Here is a 7590-nt window from a genome sequence, read left to right on the forward strand (position 1 = left end):
ACATCGCCCCCTCTCCCAGCCTCCCGGGCTACGTCCCGGAGCGAGGGTCCCCCGGGGAAGGCGGGTGCGCTGCTCGGCGCTGCTCCGGTCCCAAGTCCCGCGCCCGGCTCGCAGGGCCGGCGCCGCGCCCCCTTCGCCGTGCGGTCTCCCCTCAACTTCGCGTGGGCTCTGCGGGCGGTCGGAGCGGTTTGGGGTCGGTGCCGAACCGCCACCGCTCAGCTCTGCGCTCCGGCTCACCCTGCTCGCGTTTCGGCCTCACTGCTAGTCTCTAGCTCCCCCCGCTGCCGCTTCGGGGCGCGCAGAGCCCGCGCGGCGAAGTTCCAGGGTCACAGCTCTGGCAAAACCGGCCGGTGGGGGAACCGGGTACGCGGATGTCCGCAGCGGCCGACTCGGCCTCTGGGCCTGTGCTCTGGGTTGCGGGCGCCGAGCGGGAGAGGCCACAGCAGGACCTGTGCTCTGCCCAGATCCCTGGCTCTCGTTCTTGCATGCACTGATTTTGTGCCTCTCTGTTCTATGCAGGCAAAGCGGTGGAAATACTCCCGGATCAAACGCCCCAGGCCCCTGTGACCCGAACCCCAGGAGAAGCAGCCGAATTACCAGACATCGTGGTCAGCAGAAGCGGGGTCGGTAGCTGGATGCTGCAGCTGCAGAGACCCGGCGCCTGGGAGGCTCCTGTGCAAGGGGAGAAGCAGAGATGCAACATTTTTAAAGTTTCACAAAGCATCCAGCTGCCTCCAGGTTCCTGGAGCAGGAGACAAACAGAATTAATGTTTTATACCTTCGGGTATAGGTTTGAGATTTTCCCCCCTCATGCCAAGTATTTAAAACCTCTAGAAACCCATGATTTGACAATCAATGATTGCGCGATACTTTCAATTTGAATATTCAAAGGCTTAACAAAATGGACTATCTTCTGCAGAAATCCTGCATACAGGCACCCCAGAGGGAGTCCAAAGAAACAGGGAATGAGACCCCTCAGGGTCCTGGCCCTTGCTTTGACTGTATTTTGAGCATTTTGCTCACCTTCCCAGAGTCAGAGCAGCAGTCCCCAAAGATGCTCTGTATTTCTGCCTCAAAGGCAGTTCCAGCAGCAGGAAGAGGCCCAGGCTGTCTTTCATGGCCACTTGAACCAGGCTGGCTGGCTACACCGATTTCCACATCCCCTGTCACCATTTTAAGGTAATATCTCAGGTTTTGGGGAGTGAACATGGCAGCCGGTAGGTGTGGCCTGGCACAGAGTGGCTGTGGCCCAGGCTGTAGGCCTAAGGCCCAGGAGAAGCCTTGGGAAATCTGTGCTTCACCTTCCTCTGGCCCTGCCTGGCCATATTCTGGCTTCCCTCTCCTCCCATTCTGCTCTCTGCCTGGGCCCCAGCCACTGGAGTTTCAGCACAGAATGCCTGCCCTTGAGACCCTTTGCTCCCCCTCACAGAGCTGAAGGATGAAGACAGGCCTCCCCCTCTGAGCCTGGCATTTTTTTGCACTGGGAAGTTCCTTCCTTCCTCTCACTCTGGAACCGTCCCTACTTGTGTGCTGTAGGAACATGTGTTGAGAAATGGTGACAGACTTGAGCTGGAAAAACACAGATTGGCATTTAAACCATCACACTTTGGGTGAGAAGTGGCGAGAGTTAGAGGTCACCTACCCCTGGGGCCAAACCCAAGCCCCTTCCAGGTGACCCAGGGCTGTGGTGGGCCCAGTTCTCCAAGCACTTGCTATGCCTCTTCCACGTTACCTGGCAGCTTGATCCTGTGAGGGAGTGAGTGGCAGGCCAAACCCTCTGGCAGTTCCCGAGGGAAGGGGGCAGCCCTAGAAGATAGAGGCAGAGTGGGACTCCCTTTAACAGACTAGCCACGGCCCTCACCGAGGCAGGCCGGGCAATGGGTAGAGCTTTGTATTCTGTTCTCTGAGTTGGCTGAGTAGTACAGACCTAGTGGCTATAGAAACATCCCAGAATGCCCTTGGATGTGTCCGGTGCAGGGTGGGCGCATACGGAGCTGGGGGAAGGCGCCACAGGGGGCCAAGACACTGAGGCTGGTGGGCAGAGCAGCTTTGCAGCTGAGGCCTAGTCCCTGGTTTGGCAATGGAAGGCAGGATGGGGTGGGGATGCCCTAGCCCAGGGAATCTCAGTTTCTGGGCCTCTTCCCCAAAGGCCCCTGAGCCTGCTTCCAGAGTCTTCCTGATGGGTGTTGGGCCTGAGAACCAGCTTGTGTGGAGCCCTGGCCCCTTTTTCTAATCCCAAGTGCCTAGGCTCTGCTCTGCAGAAACAGTGGACAGAAACTGGAGCCAGGACAGTGTCTGTCCTTGCAGTTTCTTCCACTACTTCTCTCCTTTGCTTTCCCGTTTGTTCTCTGCTTATTTTTCCTTTGCTTTGAGTACACTTCCGCATCGCCTCTGGTGTCTGCTGTTTTTTGAGTTTCTTTGTCTTTCTTCCTGTCCCTGCTTTCCTCCCTTTCTGTCCTGCACTTTGCTGTTTTCTCTCCAGCCCCTGCTATGTCTCTGTTTTCCCATGTGGGGGCGCTGTCTCTCTTCAGCCTAACCTCACCTTTCCCCTGGAGAGGGACAGTTGCCATTCAGTTACCATAGTGGCATTCTTTTTTTAGATTTATTTATTCATACAGAACTGGGGTACAGGCCAGAGATGTGGAGGGTGAGTGGATTCAGAGACAGAGTGGGGAGAAGAACAGGCAGATGGACAAAGTACACTGCTGAGGGGAGTAGCAGGCGGGTCAGGAGAGGTCTGCCGCGCCATGTGGATCTCCTCCGGGGCAGGCAGGGATTGAACTCATGGGGAAGTGGCTTAAGCTTCTTAGTGCAGTGCTTTAGCTCGCTGCGCCACTAGGGAGGGCCCCATAGTGGCATTCTTGAAGCTGACACTGCTGATTGGATGTGCTGTGCAGAGGGCAGGCAAGCCTGGGTGCAAGATGAGCTCCTTGCAAATCATGGGGTGTGCAGGGACATGGAGGAGGTCTTGGTGCCTTCCTCCTCAGCCCCTGCCTGAACTCCTTGGTTTGGAAGCCAGCCTTGGATCAGCAATGGACAGAGGGGTCTGCTGAGCGCTGTCCTCAGGCCAGACTGACCCAGGAAAGAGACCCAGCTGGGGACACTCTCCCAGCCCCCACCTCCTGTCTATCATTTGTTCTGTTAGCAGAAGTAGATCTGGGTGCTTCCATGTTGGCCCCTCTGCTGAGCCCATGTTCCAGTGCTGTTTCTGGGCAGCAGATTCAGGAAACTGGTTTTCCCTAGGTTCAACTCTGGTTTGAGATAAAAACATTTTCTGGTTTTCAGCCCAACATTCAGGAATGCTTGGTTCCTCCATTTGTATCCTTGCTCCCCCCCACCACCCCAGCACTGGTGTTTAAGAGCCAAGTACTGTGGCAACGAGGTTGTTGACCAAGGAACTGTGGTGCTGGTACATGGGTGACCTGGCAGTGGGGACTTCGTGGGGACCACACCCGAGATGAAAACATGAACAATGATGTTCAAAATATATATAACAATAATAATAATAAAATGGGATCTGCAAATCCTCCTTACCCAGGGCTCCAGGCCCGAGGCCCGGTAAACACATTTACCCTGAGGCCCTACAGAGCTGCTTGCTCCTCACACACTCCTTAAAGCACTCCTTCGAGGTCAGGCCCGTTGCTGTAGCCTCTTATTTCCCAGATGAGGAAACAGGTCCAGGCAAAGCAGCAGACCCAAAATTACCACACAGGCCAAACATAAATGGCAGGGCTGGGAGGTGAGCTTTAGTAAGTCCGCTGCTCCGCCCTTCCTCTCCGCTGATGCTGTCCCCCCTGATCTTTATGAGGCCTTCAAACTTGTTTTTACTTTAACTCACCAGGAGCAATTTACTTGACAGGGTCAAATAAAAACTTTGTTAAAAAATCTCCATAAAACAACACATGCCTAGGTATAGGAGTTTCTCCGCTCAGCTTTATTCTGGTTTGTTTCCATTTCATTCTACTTAAGAAAAATGTAGGTTGTTTGGGAGTCACCAAGATGACTGATGGCTCACTGAAGGGTTGGACAAATGCTGCCTGTAAGATGTCAGAAGCTCGAGCCAGTGTGTGTATGCACAAGTGTTTGCACGGCTGTCATACTGTTGGGAGGAGAGGAAGAGTGGAGAGCAGCAGACTGACTCGAGACTGGGGATCCCAGGACTGGAAGAAGAAGAAAAAGTGCTAGCTAGAGGTGGGGATGAACTGTTCACTCCACTTATTATTCTGTGCTTCTCAGCCTCGGAACTCCTTCCTCTTGCTGGGGCACTGTCACCTTTGGGGTGAGGGCTCTGACACCTTGATAATCCCTTTGGGTTTTAGTACAAGGCTGAAAAAAAAATGGTTGCAGGTTTTTTTTTTTAAAGATTTATTTATTTTATTCATACAGAACTGGGGTACAGGCCAGAGATGCGGAGGGTGAGAGGTTTCACCAGGGACAGAGTGGGGAGCAGAACAGGCAGATCGAGGAAGTACACTGCTGAGGGGAGCAGTGGGCGGGTCAGGAGAGGTCTGCCGCGCCATGTGGTCACCTCTGGGGCAGGCGGGGATCGAACTCATGCAGAAGTGGCTTTAGCTTCTTGGTGCTGCGCTTTAACCCGCTGCGCCACCAGGGAGGGCCAGTTGCAGGTTTTTTAACAGGCTCAGCTCACTTGCTGAAAAATATCACATAGGGTCCCGATATTTGAAATGTCAGAGAGACTTTTACCTCAACAAGAGAAACTTAGCATCTTTTGCCAGGTTCCCTGAGGTGGTCACCCAGCCCCTTACACCCCACCATTGGTCCCAAGTAGGAGGGGGGAGTTCACTGTTTGTCAGGCATGCTTGGGCTACTCTAAACATACTGATCGTTGATTGAACCAAAATCCAGTTAAGAATTAACTGAGCACCCACTACATACCAGGTATGGTGTCAAGTACTAGGAATACAAAGATAAATCAGTCTTGCTTTCTGCTATCAACTGCTCTGTGAAAAGCATAGAATCCCTGTTCTCCCACCTCCACACTGCTGCTTCACCATTATGGGTTTGGTCATCACATAGTCATTCAAGAAGCATATACTGATTATTTACTCGAACAAGGCCCAGTGCTAAGTCTGAAAAAGTTATGTCCAGCCTTGAGCACACCTGAGACTTTCCCTCCGAGGCCTACCAATGTAGTTTCTCTCATTTTTCATACATTATATATATGACTCACTGAGTGTAGAAATCCTTCAGCTTGTCATTGATCGTCCCATATTTTTTTCCATTGAGCACTCAGAATGACTGGAATAGACTACATTTTAAAAAATAATATGTCGCTTATTGTTATTATTTATCAGAGACATTCTGCAGTGGAAGGGAGGGAGAGTCAAACAGGAGAGGGAAGAACACTAGGGACTATGGCGATGGTGCACAGGTGACTTGGTGGTGGGATTCTATGGGGACTCCACCTGAGAGGAGAAAGCAAACACTACAAAAATGAGCAATCAATCAATCAAGCAATCATATATTAAAAAAATAATACGTTACTGAAAAATCTGGCAGACTTTTGTATGCAAATACCATGGCAGAACATTATATTTTTTCCCAAAGCAGGAGACTTAATTAAATTTAGACACATGAATAGGAAAAGACTCTCAGTTTAAGGAAAAGGGTACTGTATTGCCTCCAAATTTGACTACAGCTCTACGTTCTCTTTATTAATGCAAAGTTCTTTTGTCATTTTGACTTTGGGACACTGTTACCGAACCTTGCGGGACATATCAAGTTCCAAAAACATGGAGGAAACAAGGACTTACGGGGCCATAGAGTGAATGTTCGGTCCATATGAAAATGACCAGGGACACTTCCAGACAAAGGTTATTTAATGATATGTGGTAAGTCAGCCTATTCCCATAAAACATATTCAAAACTTCAGTTTTTCTGTAAGAGGTTTCCACGGCGAACACATTTCAAAACTTATCATTTAAATAGGACAACATCAGACACTGTTCGAAATGTTCATCTCTTAACACTTCCTAATAAACAACATATAAGACATACAAACACATAAAGAAACGGCGAGTCTATCACCAACGCTAATTAGTTAAGTCTTTCATTTATGACTAAATTAATTAGTGTTCAGTTTTTATTTTACTCACCATATTTGTTGAGGCAAAAGGTTAGCAGAAATACTATCAATTTTCCTTATGATTCACAGAAATGATTCTTTCTGTGATCTCTTTGGTCCATTTTTCCCCCCAAATTACATTCCTTCTTTACTTTCACTCCTTGTGTTTTAAGTGTCCTCTCTATCCAAAACAAAATTACACTGTTCCTCTTATATACCATGATCAGTAGCTATTGACCCTAGCAAGGGTAAGTACAAGCTCATGTACGCTAGCTCCAGAGTGACTAACTAGACCCATTCAGCAGCAATGGAATTTGCACTTAGTATAATTATATGAGGTGTGAGCATGGCCCACTCACTATAACGTATTTAAACTTTAGACATCAATTGTTATTTCAGTTCTTCAAATATAACTGACATTTTCTTTTTTAAAGATTTATTTATTTATGCATAAAGAACTAGGGTACAGGCCAGAGGTGCAGGGGCAGTGAGAGGATTCACCAGGGACACAGTGGGGATCAGAACAGGCAGATCCATGAAGTACACTGCTGAGGGGAGCAGCAGGCGAGACAGGAGAGGTCTGATGCACCATGTGTGTCAGCTCCTGGGCGGGGGATTGAACTGCTGAAGTGTCTGCAGCTAGCTAGCTAGCTTCCTAGTGTTGCTTTAACCCACTGTGCCTCCAGGGAGGGCCCCTATTTTTGAAAAACAAACAACTTTAATGTACATATGGAAAAATGGATCAGGAAGATACTAGCAATACTTACAATTTGTAACTATGTATACAATTATGTAAATAGATGTTTTGTTAGAGGCCTGATCAGCTCTTTTCTTTCAGAGTAGCCAATGCTTTTCACTGCAGCTTCTCCCACCACAATAATGCCATAGCCCGGTGTTATGAATTGAGCTGTAGCCAGTCACCAGGCTCATTTAAATGCATTTATTAAATAAACAAGGGGAAGCTGCGGTTTTCTGTCTTTCTTCGGGCTTTGTATAACATTCTAAGACAAACGCAAACACCACTGCAGGCTGTCATATTTCCAGCGGGTTCTGGTACTTCTGGCTGCAGGGGCACAATTTGCTTCCCACCTTCTTTTTGAACTCTTCCTTGTCGGTTTTCTCCAGCAGTTTGCCTGGACAGCACAGCCTGTTTCTGTTTGTTTCAAATCTTTAGGGTCCAGATGACCTTTTGAACCCAAGCTCTTTCATTTCCTCTGGTTTCCCCAGGAAAGCCGCGGGTCCGCCAATAGTGGGTTTAAGGAAAGAGAGAGAATGTTCCTTTTCCGATTCCGCTGACTTTGTTTGATATGAAAAGATACACTCCCTCTACTCAGCAGTAGGAAATAGGAATACTCGAATGGGAAATAGACTAGGGAAATAGAATTACCTTCTTGGTCAAATACTGACGCTTGGTGTAGGGAAGTGAATGGAGCAGGCTTTTTGCACAGCTAGGCTCTGGCTGTCCTGCGCACCCTGGGTCCTGTTGCCGCCGAAGGCGCGGGGGG

This window comes from Condylura cristata, unplaced genomic scaffold (assembly GCF_000260355.1).
Source record: "Condylura cristata isolate star-nosed mole 26May11 unplaced genomic scaffold, ConCri1.0 scaffold00025, whole genome shotgun sequence".
Classification (NCBI taxonomy): domain Eukaryota; kingdom Metazoa; phylum Chordata; class Mammalia; order Eulipotyphla; family Talpidae; genus Condylura; species Condylura cristata.